The sequence below is a fragment of the Macadamia integrifolia genome, chromosome 6 (genome assembly GCF_013358625.1).
Source record: "Macadamia integrifolia cultivar HAES 741 chromosome 6, SCU_Mint_v3, whole genome shotgun sequence".
Taxonomy (NCBI): Eukaryota; Viridiplantae; Streptophyta; class Magnoliopsida; order Proteales; family Proteaceae; genus Macadamia; species Macadamia integrifolia.
In genome coordinates, this window is record NC_056562.1 from 21,988,634 (window position 1) to 22,005,543 (window position 16,910).

A 16,910-nucleotide genomic window follows, 5' to 3' on the forward strand; every position below is an offset into this window, starting at 1 on the left:
TTGTAGTCATCTCCTCAGGATTCCTAATTGGAAGAATAATTTTTTTTGGGGGAATAAAATTTAGGTTTCCTAGTTTTCTATTACCTCATTAAATGATGCGATGTTGGAGACTAACATGAAAATCTTATGCTTCTTAGGTGGCTAAAGTCCAACTTTTTTGTAGGCACGTCAAGGGTGCCCCCTTTCCCCCTTCCTTTTCTGCCTTTGCCTTGAGGTCTTATCTAGATCTATCCAATCCCATACTGATGATCTCCTCATCTTCCCTCTTCCCAAGTTCAAACCCCTCAAGCTAACCCATTTCGCTTTCACTGACGATCTCATGATCTTCTCCAAAGCCGACCCGGGTTCCATTGAGTCCATCATGTCCTACCTCCACCACTTTGAATCTCTCTCTGGCCTCCGCATTACCTCTTCCTTTCTGGTGTTCCGGATTAGTCTAAATCCCGCCTTCTTCAGCTCACTAGATTTACCCTCAGCTCTCTCCCTGTCAAATACCTTGGTCTTCTCCTAATCTCCTCTAGATTGTCGGCCCACCAATGTTCCCCCATGTTAAGCCAAATCCGTAAAACACTCCAACTCTAGAAAGGAAAACTTCTCTCCTATGCGGGTTGCCTGGAGCTCATCCGATTTGTCCTCCAATCCTCTTATGTCTATTGGTCGGGTGTATTCCAAACACCTAAATCTATTGTCAAGGAAATTGATTCCCTCTTCTGCACTTTTCGTTGGAAAGGGACTGATTTCTGCCAAATTTCTCTGACCCATTCGCTGGTCCACCGTTTGCCTTCCCAAATCTGAAGGAGGCATTGGTTTGAAAAGAATTAAAGATGCTAATGAAGCAGAATTCCAAAGCTTATCTAGATGCTTGCTTCCAAACAAAACAACATTTGGGTTTCTTGGGTCTACTCTTCTCTCCTTTCTAAAGACTCCTTCTGGACCACTCCCCTCTCTCCTAGCGCCTCCTGGGTCTAGTGCAAAACCCTTCATTTCGGACCAATTGCTCTAGATGCTGTTCACTTTTGTATTGGGGATGATTCCTCCACCTCTCTATGGCTTGACAATTGGCACCCAGGAGGCGTCCTTCTCCTGCATGTTGGCCCTAGAGCAGTCTACTCTTCTGGCCTCCCTAAGGACTCTTTAGTTTCTTCAGTCATCTCTAATGGCTCTTGGCCCCTCCTATTACTTCCACTCTTATTTCTGCTCTTTGGTCCTCTCTTCCTGCCCTTCCCCCCCATTCCTAAAGAGGATATAATTGTTTGGTCCCCTTCAACCTTTGGCTAATTCTCTTCTTCCTCTACTTGGAACCTTGTGCGCTCTCCTGTTCCCCCCTCCCCTTGGCACAAGGTTGTTTAGGGCCCGTTTGATAACGTTTATGCCGTTTCTGTTTCAAGAAATGACAAAAACATAAATTTCCTTTTCTAGAAACAGAAACGGAATTGAAGGTGTTTGATAATTCATGTTTCTGGAAGTTGATAGAAACCAGCGAAAGAATGGCCACGAGTCGTTTCCAGAAACGGCAAAACAAGTTCGACTTGTTTCGCCTAGGTCGTTTCTTGAACCATAAATAGGTAGAAATTTCAATTTCTATTTCTGAAAACAAGTGAAATGAAATAGTTTTAAAATGCGTTTCTTGAAACGTTATCAAACGGGCCCTTAGTTTAAATCTCATATCCCTTGTCACAGCTTCACTCTCCAACTACCTTCCTACTTAAGCTTTCCTCATCCACCTCCATATCTCCGTCCCCCCCGCCTGTTGCCTTTGTTGGAATGGTTCAGAAGATACAAGCCACCTATTCTTTGACTGCCCTTTCTCCTCCACCATCTGGAAGTGTGTCATTGCCAAGTGTTGGCTTACTAGGAGAATTCCCTTCCCCTTTATGAGGGAATGGATTTGGATTGACATGACCTTTTTTGGTAGCTCCATATACGATATTGCTGGAAAGCTCGCCTTCGGGGCCACTATTAATCATATTTGGATGGAGCGTAATCTCCACAGATGGAATTCTAGCTCCAGATCCTTTGATAAGATTTGGAAGCCCATCTACTTCAAGATCTCCGCCAAAGTTGCTTTGATCACTCTGCGTACGGTTATCGACTCCACAAGGAACAGGCTTATTGTTGTCTCCTGGGGCCTTCCTGTTGGTGTACAATGTCTTGTATTCCGTCATAGTTTAATCCATGGAGTACTGATGCAAGCGCCTCGACAGGCCTCCTCCCCCCTGCATAGCGGGGGTGTAGGGTGGTATAGCCCCCCGCTTGAATTTTTTATTTGATGGTAGTTTTGTACTTTTTGGATTAGGGTTTTTCGCTATATGTTTGTAGCAAAGGTTTCTTTCTCTGTAATACAAGCAATACTGAGAGGTGTGAGGACGAGCGTTGTAACCCTATTCTCCATTGATAGTGAAGCAGAATCTCATCTCACCGAGGACGTAGACAATTTTTCCCCAACCTCGTAAACCTGTGTGCATTGTTTGTTCTTGTTTTTCATTATCTTCTGCATCGTTTTAGGGTTGCATTTCTACACTTCCTTTATCTGTCTTGTCTCCCCCATCCCCTCCCCTTTAGGGGTGTATCCCCCTTTCTTCTTTAGCCCTTGAGTCTTGTATATCTCCCCCCCCCCTCCCCAAACCAACCTTTTCTCCTTGTTATTTAAATTATTATTCACCCAAAAAAAAAAAAAAAAGTCCAACTTTTGGCTTAAGACTTCTGTCTTGAGAAACTCTTAGATAACATTCGACATGGTCAAACGAGAGAAAACATAATATCTACTAATTTTATGGAATATGTAATTGTCTTGGATGAGTTTTTGTGGATGGCTGCCAGCCAGTAGAGGAGCACTCATGAAATTGATAAAATCCATTTTTCCATGCATTAAGCCAATGTTTAACTGCATCAAAGGACATAATAAATAATAAATAAATAAAACTGATGATTCAAAATTCTTTTACCCAACATATCTGTTTTGTTTTGACATCTTTCACTTTGACAAATAAATCTATGAAGCCTGTCAGAGGAGCTAGCTGAAGTTTGGCCATTGCTTTTTCCTTTTTCTAGGTTTCTAGCTATTAACATGAAAAAAGGTTTGGGTCCCCATTGCATAAATCCCACCTAATGGAATAACCATTGGCTTTTGAAATATTAAGGAATTTGAACCAATTGATTAATCTATCCTTTTATATTTCCGTTTATGGGGAATCTTTTTGTGTTTTTCTTAGTTTTCACAAGATGGACAGTAATGTTTTCGCCAATCCACCAACCTTCCATGTTTTACTATTTTATGATTGAGATTTTCTGTTTTGGGCTTCATACCGTGCATTTCAACTTTCTAGTATGGATTAATGTGTGAGATTGTGTTATTTTAGTGTATAAAACGTTTGGCATGCACATTCTTGGGATGAGGAACAGTCCTACAGGAAGATTCGACTGAGAGCTGAAGATATTTAAGGAAAAAATGTGCTCACTAACTTTTGGGTAGCCTTATTAGACCTTTCAATTTTTTCCCTTTCCAACAACTGTTCACTTATAGATTTATTTATTTATTTAATAAAATATAAATAAATAAATAAAATGTGATAATACAATTAGGATTGCTCAGGGAATGGATTTCACAATAGACAAGTTGAGGTCTTTGATTGAGGCCCACGTTGATGTGAATACTACAGACAATTATGGTTTGAGAATGTTCTATGGTGGATTCATAAAGAGGCGATCGAACCAGATGAAGCAAACCTGTTATGCAGAAATAAGCCAGATCTGGCAGGTGAAATTGTTTTTTATGAGTTCCTTTTTTTCTTTACAGTTTCAATCATTTTATACATGACTCATTTACTGTTTGATGGTTTTCCTGGTTTTTTGCTTGTATTATAGATAGAATACAGACCACTGTTAGCAAAAACACGTTTAAAAGCGTTTCCGTTTTTTACCGTATGCTTCTCAAAGATACGGGAAAAAATAGCAAACTTCAAGCATTCCCGTTCTAAACACGTTCCTGTTTTTATGGCGTTTTTTAATACTTGATGTTTGAACATTATGTCTACTTAATTGACCATAGATCTCTCTCTCAAACTCCGATGGAGTGGTGAAGCCATAGTTGTCACGGCGCCAAGGCGAATCAAGGCGGTGGAGGGTTGTCTAAGCGCTTAGGCGAGAAGGCGCCCGCCTTAAGGCGAACAAGTGTTATTTTTTATTTTTCCTATTTTCTAACATTATTAAGTTATATATACCTTGTATCATAAAAAATCAAGATTAAGCCACATCAAGTCATTAAAAATCAACATTTAACTACATCAAATCATAAAAAATTAACATTAAGTCATATTAAGTTATAAAAAATCAACGTTTAGAGAAATGCTCTTATTCTATAATAAGTTTGACTGGTCAAATGATTTTATTTTTACATGAGACTTTTTGTATTAGTTATAACATAAAACCAGCTTTTTAACCAGTCTAAGATTACTTAAATCTGAGTTGCAATGACAAAGTTATGCTTCAGTCAAACTTATTTTTAAGTGCACGAATACTGTTAAAATCGCCTGAATGAATAATTTTATGAATATCAAAACAAAATATTATTTTATCGGACTTTTGGTTTTTAACAATGTTTTAACATGATAGAATTTATAAAATTTTCATAACTGAGAAAAACCCCAGCATTTAAAAGTTGAAAATCGTCCCTATAACTAAAATCCAGTTTTTGTTCTTGAACTGGGGGGTTGACTTTTTATCCTTTTGGAATTTGATTTTTAAACTATTTTTATTGGATTCAAATAGTGGGTATTTGCTTATTTATGAATAATATCTTAAGTAAATGTAATATTAAAAACATTTACTTGAATGATATTTGGCATAAATAAGTACCGAAACACAAGGCGACATGCAGTGCAACAAGGCGGCTGTCGCCTAAGCCCCAGGCAAACCGCCTGGACGCCTAGTCGTCGCCTAGGCGACGCCTTGACAACTATGGGTGAAGCTAACGCAATGGACTATATTTACCATGATATTACCTTCAACTCAAATTCAGTTCACGAGGCCCCGAAATTGAGCTATAAACTGACATATTTGCTGAAATATATTTCTAAAGTGATGACTCCTAACTCTAACTGGACATATATCGCTTCGAGAGTGTGTTGACTATGTTGACAACAATGAACAACACCATAACCTAGTCACATTGCTCAATAAGACTTTGGGCATGTGTGGTATAAATTTAGAATTGGTGTTGGATGATATTCAATGATATGTCTTAAAACATATAATGAAACATGGGATGTATAGGTATTAATGTTAATATTGTAGTTGTTTTGACCACTAGATGCAGATATTCATATAATAAATTCTTTAATTTCTATGAGTATACTACCCTTTTTTTGGTCCTGTTTGTTTGAAATCTACATGTTTAAAACCCGTACCGTCCGTTTCCAATTTTTACCGTTCTCTATTTTTTTACCGTATCATTCAAAAAAATTTGTTGTTTGAAACCTGTACCGTCCGTTTCCATTTTTTTGTAGCTCCCATTTTTGCTAACTATGATACAGACTGCATTTTAATTATTTTGGATCAAATGATTCTTTTTTGAACATGCATAATGTGAACTATGTTTTCTCACATCTTAGCTCAAATCTATCTTCTCTCCCCCCTCCTTTTTTCCATCCCTCAAATCTCCCTTCTCTCTCTCTCTCTCTCTCTCTCTCTCAAAATTAGCATTCAACGATTGACTTTCCATGAAAAAAATAAGCACACCTGTCTATCATGTATGAAATCTAGAATGTGCAAATATCTTAGAATTCTTGTCTGTTTTCTTTTACTTTGTTCCTTATTCTAGGCCTTGAGCTGATTAATTAAAATTGTGTTTGGTTTGTGATGGGTAACATTTGGGTCTTTGATTCTTCCTTCAGATCCTTCAATTGAGCTCCAAAGCTGATCTTGTCCCTTCATGCTGTTCTGTCGCTCTGTTGTTTTGTGCCGTTGTTGTTATGTTGCTCTATTGTTGTGTCAGCTAGATCTTTGGATACAAAATGAGCATGGGGACTTTTGAAGTCATTGGGTTGTCTTGGTTACTGTTTCCAGGGCAGATCTTCGTGGGGACATCTCAAATTACTTGTTTATACTGGCATTTTAACTATTAGCCATGCATTTTGTTTGGCTTCAGATGATGCAACAAGAGTATGCAGCTTCCTGTTGATGTTAAAATCATTGCATTCCAAATTTAAGTTTTTGGATGACAGAAAGTTAGATCTATGGCTCTATGGCATGGTGGAGCAGGAGCTGCCAAAACTTCCAGAAATTTTCTTTTTCTTCTTCCAACTGTATCTTTACTATAATCGCAGTAGTGAAACTAATGAAATAGATTTTCAATATAATGTTTTAAAGCAGTAAATTTACAATCCAGCCAAATTGATTAAACTTGAAGTCCATTCATTTAATTGACTAATGAACATTGGAGACATAAATAGCATCTTTGCATGTAACCTACAACCTCTTTAAATAAGAATTTGAATAACCGTACAGAAATCATCTAAGTTTCTCACTGCATTATCTCCAGGCATTCTCTCTGCTAATGCTGCTGCTCTGGCTTCAATGATATCCTCACCAAGGGTGACAAATGATGTCGTTCAGAAGTCTGTAAGTGCATTAATGAATTTGGTTCCAATCCTTTCTATCATATAGTGCTCTGTATAAAATATTTTTTGTACTCACTGATGTGTGCTGGTATATTTCCTTGCTCAGGCTGCTGCCTTGAAGGGCTCTGACCACCACGGTGCTGCAATGTGAGTATCAGACTGGATGCTCAGCAGAAGAAGCTGAATCTTCCAATCATCAAGAAGTCGACAATATGAAGGACCTGAACCAGATTGGGTGGCAATGCTTGAAAGGGATGTGTTAAAAGACGAGCCCTGGAGTTGGTTGGAGGAATGATGTTGCATGGCTAAATGAAGCCAAAAGACTTTTGGAAGAAGCTGTTCTCCTTCCTTTGTGGATTGCCTATGTATTTCTAGGTATATACATTTTCTTTGGAGGCTTCTTGAGATCATTGAGTGATATCAACAAGTAATCCTATCTCTCAAAGTGCCAAGTGATTCAAAAGTCTCAGGTCATTCGGATTACTCTCTCTCTCTCTCTCTCTCTCTCTCTCTCTCTCTCTCGTTGAGATTTAAGCCTAATTCAAGGATTTACAGGTCATCTTTAGAAAGGGTGTGTGGAGCTTTGTAACAGTGGAGGAAATGATAAACAAGCTGGGTCTGTTCTCTGCTAACGAGACTGTCGGAAATTTTTGAAATCTAAAATGGTCTAGGTGAAATATTTTACTTCCTTTACATCATTTACCGGCTTTGGACTCTGACAATTGGTTCCATTGTAAACTTCATATTCCATTTTTCACTTCCTTTGAACCAAATTCTACACTTGGATAACTTTTTTTTTTTCCTGCCCATTTTACATTGCAATCCCAGCCCCGTCAGCCACGACCCCATTTACATACACCAGCCCTGCTACGATCTCGGCCCTGTAGTGAACTACCCCACCCCCAAATTCCATCACAGACTCCTTCCACGACCCTACCCTGCGATGCAAGTTCTACCGCTAGTCCACACCATCCCTCTAATCACCTCAGCCCTGCATATCATGTGTCAGGATCAAAGAATAATCGGAGGGTGATGGGAGGTAGAATCAAGGGGGTGAAAGGAGGGTGAGATGGGATGGGGCAGTGGTGTTGGCAGAGATGAAGAGAAAGAAAGGAGCTGGTAAAATGAAGAAGATGAGGGTCACACTAGTTTTTATATTTAAAATAAAAAGAAGGGAGTTTATAAGGTTAATATTGGACAAGAAAATGTTTTATTATTATTATTATTTTTTTCTTTTGGTAAAAAAAGGTTTTAATTAACCTTAGTAATGTTAATCCAGTTTAGGTACCTTAGTTTCAATTTCTTAACAGAATAGGTACCACAGGTGTCATTTACAATTTTTATTTTTTTTTTATTTTTTTTTTGGGAGATTTTCTTATTGACACCACCAAATAACTTATAATTTTAGTATAACACCATGTGTTTTCCAATGAAGATATTAAATATTATTTTATATGTGCACTTGGAAATGACATTTTTTTATAACGACAAAATGATATAACATTTTTAGCTTAAATTTGAAAACCTTTTTATACCCTTATCTTAAAGCATTTGGGGAATAAGGTTTTTTTTTTTTTTTTTTCGTCAAGTTCTAAATACACTTATAGAGGTTTATTGAGACATTACCTTTTTTTTTTCTGAAAAAGTTTTTTGTACCACCCCTAAATTTAATTATATAGTGTAATCCCCTTGTTTACTAATAATATTGAGTACATCTCCTATTTTAGAAAGAAGTTACACTTAAATCCACTCTGTTAGATGAAAAACATTAAGTGATGATGTGGTGTGATTACTATCTTCTAAATGGCAAGTTTACCCTTAAGGAAGTAAGTTTACTCTTTCATGTGAAAATATCTAAATCAATTGATTAAAACATTGAATTGCAGGTTTAGGGCTTCTCTGTTCTATAAGTGATTACCGTGGAGAAATATTCTGATTCCTCTCTGATGAAGATGACAATGACATGCGAATTGCAATTAAACATTGGCAACGACACAAAAAGCTACGAAACAGCATATGCAAAATTGGCTAAGTATAGTGAAATGTTAAGTAGGCATAACCTGTAATTATTTTTAAATTATTACCTTATGAAATAATAACATGACTAAAAACCCTCAATATATGAGATTATTTGTTTGCATTCAAGCATACAATAATGAGTTTTTGGATGGTTATAAACCCTCTATAAGACTAGATGGATGTCATCTCAAGGATAGATATGGTGGAGTAATAATGTCTACAATTTTAATTGATGGTAACAGTGGATTACATCATGTTGCAATAAGTTGGTTGAAGTGGAGAACAAGGATAATATGTCTTTTTTCCTATACAATTTAGATGTTGCTCTAGGGTTGGATAACTTGAACATGGACCTTACTTTTCTGTCTGATGAACAAAAGGTACTTTTCTTTAGATTTTTTGTATCAATGGGTCCCTAATTGCTACTAGAATACCAACTAATTTACTTTTTTTGGCTGTGTTTTATAAGGGATTTGCAGATGCAATATCTGGAATTTCCAGGGGCTCATCTTAAAAACTGTTGTAAATATATTTATAGCAATTTTTTAAGGAATTTTTATCTAGACTGTTATTGAAAACAAAATTATGGACTGCACGCAAAGCACCGAATGAGTTCATTTTCAATAAAGAAATTGAAAGGATAAAGGATGTAAAGAAGATGCATATGACTGATTAGTGAAGAATAATCATCCCTTAATGTGGTGTAGGCATGCTTTTGATAAAAAACTACGAGTGATCACGTAACAAACATGACCGAGTCTTTCAACAATTGGATTGGAAAACTGAGAAGAAAGCCTATATTAACTTTGGTTGATGAGATTAGATGTAAGTTGTTTAAAAGACTTGATAAAAGATAAAGAAAATCTATGGTTATAGATGGGAGGTAACACCAAATATCAAGAAAAAAATTGTACCTGATTAAAGATGATGCAAGGTTCTGTAAAGCAACTCCATCAGAAAGTGAAAGTTTGAAGTCATAAATGGCAAGTCCTCATTTTTGGTTCATTTGGCAAACATGACATGTTGTAATGTATGGGATGGTATAGGAATCCCTTGCAAACATGTTGTATCAGCCATCAAGTATATCAGGGGTGATGTTGAAGCCTATTGCAACCCATTTTACACTATGGAGAAATACCTTGTCAGATAGGGAGTTGATTCACCTAATACCAGATTTGAAAAAATTAGATGCATTCAATGATGATAATGATGTATGGCAGCCTCCACAATTGAAGAGACTACAAGGTAGATCAAAAAAAAAAAGGACATAATAAGAGGACTCGCTAAAGAGATGGAGTAACAAATAAGATGACACCCTCCAAACATAGAGTTAGTTTGAAGATATTATCTTTTAAATTCTTATTGAATCTATTTATATAAAATGTTTTGATATGGTTTCCATTAAATTTTAATTGGGTGTGGACTTTTTCATGTGTCGAGGAAGCAACATGATGATGCTGAGAATGCAACCGGTAGCTCTCAGATAGTATATATTCAAATCACAAGCTCTGAACTCATGTCAGTGTTAAAGCAAGACAAAGGGAGAGAATGATTAAGAAGGCAACCTGGATAACAGCAAAGAGAGCTAACAAAAAAGGAGAAAGTGGAAGCAAAAACTTAAGTCATAGCAATTGAATTTCTAATATTTTGGAAATACTTTAGTTGTAATATCTCCAGATTAGGTTTTGAAAATTGATATGCCAGCCCTTGATGAGGAGAAACTTGTTTTATTCAATTCATTTGGTTGAACTTGGGGGGTGACTGGAATATGTTGTCCTGAATGTTAGCTTATTTAAGTCATTTAGTTGAACTTATCTGTGATAGGAATGTATTGTTCTGAATGAGTAAACCCTTTCAATTTCAGTCAAAATTGCTATTAAGTTTCTTGGAAAAAAAAATGCAAATGATGAGTTACTTTTTTCATATAGGCAAGCATTCATATAGGTAAATATGGTTTATGAAACACATACTTCCAAAATCTTTAAAATGACAATTTCATTTGATTGATGGTAAGGAACCACATACTTCTTCAGTAATTTAAACACATGATCTAACTTAATACACTTTTTCCTACCTTATTCACTCAAATATATAAAAATCACTACTAGAATAGCTATAACAGTATGACCCATCATATTCAAGGTATTCTTCAAACTATGGATTTCTTCAGTAAGATTTTTCACCTCTTCCTTCATCTGCTATATTTGTAAATTCTTTTCACCTATAATTGTTGGGGTAGTATCTCTGATCATAGGAAACCCAGTTGGTGCATCCATGGGTTCACACCAGGAGAAGAAGCCACAACCTCCATTTGGAAACTCCTAGCACCAGTAATATAATTTGTTCATGTTCCAGACAGAACTAGAAATTCTCACTGTTTCCCTTTTATGACAGCCACATCTTAAGTTCTAATACTTTAGTAGAACTTGCATGGGAGTTGTTGGATTCATTAATACTGCTTGATAATATACTTTATTTGCAAAATAAACAATAAAAATAACAAAATTAGACTCCTTAAAAAAACTGATAAAGGATACATGTTTCACAAACACTACTTGATAAATGCAACTACAAAGAGGAAGAAGTTTTTTTTTTTTTTTTTCTAAAAAAAATATCATTTTTATTAAAAGAAAAGGAAGAAAAACAAAATACACTAATTGTGCCAGGAAAAAGATCAAGGAAAGGAAACCTCCACCTTCGGCATTGTCATTAGCAGGGGCTCCCAACCTAAATTAGCGAAACTGAAATATAGGTCTAGCATGCTTCCACTAAAACTCACATCTTTGCTGCATCTTTTTTAAGGTAATCTGCAAAGGGTTAGCCTCTTTATAGTAATGCAAAACTTTCCAAGATATTGAGTTAACGAAAGGTTGCAAGAACATCCACTTTTGCATCACAAACCAAGGAATATCCTTCTTGGTCACTGAAGAGACCAAGGAAGCTGAGTCTGATTCTATCCACAGAGCTTGGACCCCCAACCTCTTCACTCTAACCTAGCCCTCCAGTAGGGTAGCAAATTCAGCCTCAAAGCTAGTCTTATATCCAATAAATATTTTATAAGAGATAAAAACTTTACTTAAATGAACCAGAACCACACCACCAGCACTTGATCTAACAGGATTACCTAGAGAACTACTATCCACATTCAATTTCACCCATTGTTGAGGAGGGCTGCACTAAAACACTTTAGAATATTGTAATAGAGACAAGTGGTTATTTCAACCTGAGGAAGCGACAAACATTCAAGTCCACTATCGATTGAACAGATGCCTTCATCTTCACAGGAGCTTCTCTAATCTCTCTCTTACACATCTCAAAGACTTGGAAGGTAGTTCTGCTATACCTCTCAAATCGTCTAGCATTCCTTTCTCTCTAAATATTGGAAGCAATAATCACCAAACCCGCTGCCCAAGGAATTTTGATGTGAACAGATTTCATTTTCCTACGCCACCACTGAGAAACCTGCTATCAAATATTGTTGTTTCCATTGAATACCAAAGCAATCCAAGAATTTTTTTTCCATATAGAGAGAGAGTAGGAACACTCCAAAAATATATGCTCCAAGGTGTCTGAAGCCAAGCCATGGAGATTACATTTAGAAGCAAGGGGAACCCCCTTACGACACATAATATCATTAGTTGAGATTTTTTAGTGTATGAGGCACCAACCAAAGGTTGCTTGACGAGGCTGATTACGTTTGCACCAAATAATGGTGTTCTAATCTATCTTCATATTTCGATGACACAAGCCCTCCCAAGCAGATTTGGTGCTAAAAATTTCATTAGAAGAAAGGCTCCACAAACATCTATCCTTCAGATTATATTAAGGAATTTTCACGTCCTTATCTTAGAAAAGACTTCATAGAGGGACCGATGTAACAATAGGGAGCGACCATTTATGGTCTGCGATGAAATCTGACACTTTAGAATTAACATTTTGAAGAATGCATTCTTCGATACCCAACAACTTAGTATTAAAAGAGGGCCCAATCCACCTGTCCTTCCAGAAACTAATAGATCTTCCATCACCTACAACCCATCTCTCATTTTTTTTCCAACAGAGCTCCACATTCTTCGAATACCAGGCCAGATAGACAAAAATCTATAGCCCATTTCTAGGTCACCTCATAAGCTAACAAACCTAGCGTTAAGAAATTTACTCATGGCAGACTCACCATGTTTCATTTTCCAGACCATTTTACAAAGCATAGCCTGGTTGATGTCACGCAACCGGTTGAGACGAAGTCCTACTTCAGTTTTTGGCAAACACACTTTCTCCCATTTCACCGCCACAACTTTGTTAGAATTAGCGTCACCTGTCCTGATGAAGTTTCGTATCCACCTCACCCTTATAAATAGTAAGGAAGAGGGCCACCAGTAACCCAAAAAAACTATGGATCGACATTTCAGTGATCACCAATCGAACTAGCTCAACTCTTTCTACAATAGATAATAGTTTCCCTTTCCAACCGGAGAGACAAGCTTTGACCTTGTCCATCACTAGAAGTAAGGCCTCTTTTTTAACACATCACCTAAACATCTCAATGCCAAGATATTTGGTGGGGAAGGTGCAAACAGGGATCTCAAGAGAAGAAGCAATCATGTGCTTCCTAGCAGGCTAGATATGATCCATAAACAATTTTCTCTTGTCCAAATTGTCGCAATGGCCAAAGAACTCCTATTACATGGAAAGAAACGTTTGTAAATTTTTAACATACCTTATAGAGCATTCATGAAAATAAAAATTTCACCAACAAACAACAAATGACCAGGGGTAAGAACACCATGCAGATCTTGTAGGGATATACTTTTCTTTTCATCAATTAGACTCCTTAACCCTCTACAAATCAGATCCTCTACTATAATGAACAACATGGGAGAAAGAGGGTCTCCTTGACGCAAGCCTCTTTCCACCCCCAAAAAAATCCATTAGACCACCATTAAGAAGAATAGATATTCTGGTAGTGGATAGTAATTGATGTATCCAGCTAATCCAAATCTATGAGAAGCCAAATTTTCTTAAAACCCAAAACAAAAAATGCCAGAAACAGTGTGATATGCCTTTTGAATATCTATATTAATGCCCATATACATCACCATCTCTCATAGTCATGAACATCAGGTTGGTCAAATCCAACGTCATACTGGTTATAGAATATATTATTTTTCCCTTCTAGAAAGCCCCTTATTCTTCATAAACTATTTTAAGGAGAAAGGGCGATATTGTTAGGACCATAATTTTAGACACAATCTTGTAGAAGAAATTCCCCATGCATAATGGGCAATATTTGTCCAAGGAAGTTGTTGTTGACCCCATTAGGGATTCCCCCTAAAAAAAGAAATCCAAAACAACAAGGAAAATATCATGAAAAATAACATCCCAGCACTATTTGAAGAAAGTACCTACAAGTCCATCGGGTCTTGAGCAACTGTTTGGATCCAAGTCCCAAATTACACTCTTGATCTCCTCCTCTTTTGGAATAGAGTCCAGAGTAAGAATATCCTCGTCTTCAATAACCTTTGGAATGCACTCCAACATATCCAAGTGGGTCAAGCAAGGGGCAGATTTGTGAAAGTTCTCATAGAAGTCCACCACATAATCTAACAGATCCATACGGTTTCTGAAAGCACATTTCCGTCAGCTCGCTTGAAGGATCTAATAATGTTCTTTGCTCTTCGAATTTTTGTAGCTAGATGAAAGAACCTTGAGTTTCTATCTCCTTGGAACAACCATCTAATGCCAGACTTTTCAGCCCAAAGCTTCTCGTAGTTCTCTAAGGCCTTCAGGTAAGTAGTTTTTGCATCCACCTCTAAGTCAAAGAGCTGATCAGAAATGCCATTTGTTTCAATTTAGTTTAAACAAAACTTCAGATTGTTTCCTGCTTCTACTAGCACCACATCAAAATTAGGGAAAGTAGTTCTAACCCAAGCTCTAAGAATAGTATGCATTAAGCATCACCAAATATGGGGACACACCATGGGGAATATCTAAACTAAATCACATATATGAGGTCAGAGTGAGAATATCCTCAGAGATTAAATGTTTTTATCCTGACTGAAGTATCATCATGTGAACTAATAGGAAAGCTCTTCCAAATTCATGTTACTAGAAGCAGAGAGTTATTGGAAATTCAATTTCCAAGCATAACTGAATTCTGTTTTCAATATAAACACAATGAAGGTTTTTGTGATCTTTGTGCTTATGGTGGTGGTTGGGGCAACTTTGATGTTCCTTTTCTTCACCACTAGTAGCTCCTCCATATCCTCAAGTAATTTCCTTTTCTCTCCATTTTCTTTGCATGTTTCTATGAATAAGTTTTTCTAACAGTGTATACACTAGTTCTTTTTTCTTCCTCTATAAGTCTTGCAATTTTGTTGAGATGTGTTGGTTTTGTTAATCTATAGTTGATGATTAGGTTTGGTTTTATTTTACTTTTGCTTCATATTGGGCTAAAATGTAGATGGGATTCATTTTAGATGTTTTTAGCAAGATGGTTAGATCTCTGAGAATTGTGTGCTCAACTTTCTTTATGTACCCATTCTTAGGATTTAGGCATTTGCCACTGTTTAAGAAGAAAAGGTGAAAGTGCAAAAATTTATCTGCAAAGACTTTAATTGATCTGGAGTTGGTTCACGCCAATTCATCTCCAAAAGATGAACCCTACACCAATATACGGAGATCCAAAAAAGATGGGGTCGCTTTATTTTCTCACATGTCTCTACAATGGCCGCTAAAAAAAAAGGAGATCCAAAACTTTCCTTGGCTGCTATGGGTGGCGATAGGGGAAGCACATAACCCTTTAATGGCTGCTCCTTCCCACAATAGACCTTCAATGGATGCTCCTTCCTTCGGCATGAACCCTCAATGGCTGCTCGTTCCTTCGATAGGCCTTTTAATGGCTGCTCCTTCATTTGATATGGCTACTACTTCCTTCAATAGACCCAACAATGCCTGCTCGTTCCTTCGATAGGCACTTCAATGGCTGAACGAAACTTGGCTGCAGCCAAGTGGCTGCAACCCCTTTTTTTTTTTTTTTTTTTGCTAGAATATAATTTTATTAAAACCAAAAAGGAAAAAAATCAACGATTACAATCACCCAAGAAAATGGCAAGACATAGGGTCCCACCTTCGACATTGCCATCAGCAAGACCCCGGACCACCCACCACTGAAACCTATAATAAGGCCTAGAATCTTCATCCTTCGCCAGCAATTCTAAAATATGGTCCAGAAACCCATCGTTGAAAGAAGAGCACCTCGCTTTAGCAGCTTTCTTAGCCAGATAATCCACCACCGAGTTCCCTTCTCTAAAATTATGAGATATTTTCCATGATGTTCTCTCCAAGTACTATCTGATGTGGTTCTATCTCTGCATGGTAAACCATGGGATCTTTTGTTGTTGCACTACCATAACCATTGATGCTGAGCATGATTCAATCCAAAGGGAAGGAATAGACTTCTCCTTCGCTTTCATTAGCCCTTGCATCAGGCCTTCAAACTCCGCTTCATAAATTTCTTTGACCCCCAGACACACACTCTATGACCACAAGCACCTACCGTTATGAACTCTCATTATCGCTCCAGCCCTTGAAATACCAGGACTCCCCAGGGAACTTCCGTCAAAATTCAATTTAACCCACCCTATAAGTGGTTTGCACCAAAAAACTTCCAGATGAGGCTTTATTCCTACATTAATAATATTCAGGCCCAACCTTCTATAGCTGAGAGTATCATTCACAGATTTTATTGCAATTTTCACTTCAAGGATGCTCTCTCTAATTTCCTTCTTTATCGTATCAAGCACATACCTTAGCTGCCTCTGTTGAACTTCAAAACCCCAGCCATTCCGTTCATTCCAGATTTTTTCAGCTCCAACGATGAAAGAAATAAACCACACCTCTTTGAGGTTAGTAACCTTAAATTTCCTCTTCCACCATTTCATCCGGTCATGAAGAGACTCATGGCTCCTCCATGTAATATCAAACCACTCGCAGATGTTCTTCCAAATTTCCCTTGCAAAATGGGCAAAGCACCAAGAGGTGGTCCATATCCTCACTCGAACACCTACACAGCTCACATCTTGATGCCATATTAACACCTTTCCCGATAACTGCCCCATCAGTAGGAAATTTCTCATGCATAATCCTCCACACAAATATAGATAGTCGAAGTTGCAAGTGTTTACACCAAATCAGCGCCTCCCAAGCTACATCCTCCATTTTTCGTCTGATATGATTCCAAGCCAATTTGACTGTGAATTTTCCATCTGACTTGGG

General features: G+C 37.3%; 1 protein-coding gene across 6 annotated transcripts in view; it reads left to right on the forward strand.

Annotated features, from left to right (window-relative positions):
* LOC122081630 (pentatricopeptide repeat-containing protein At5g47360) overlaps positions 1-7,315 on the forward strand; it is a 39,299-nt gene extending 31,984 nt beyond the window's left edge. For 2 of the 6 annotated variants that reach the window (XM_042648819.1, XM_042648820.1), the window contains 3 exons: positions 3,660-3,757; positions 6,539-6,618; positions 6,724-7,315. The gene's annotated coding sequence lies outside the window, so the exon portion shown is untranslated. Of the gene's footprint in view, positions 1-3,582; positions 3,758-6,538; positions 6,619-6,723 lie in introns of all 6 variants that reach the window. The other 4 variants (XR_006141149.1, XM_042648816.1, XM_042648818.1 and 1 more) reach the window with 3 other exon arrangements.
* Positions 7,316-16,910: the final 9,595 nt, after the last annotated feature.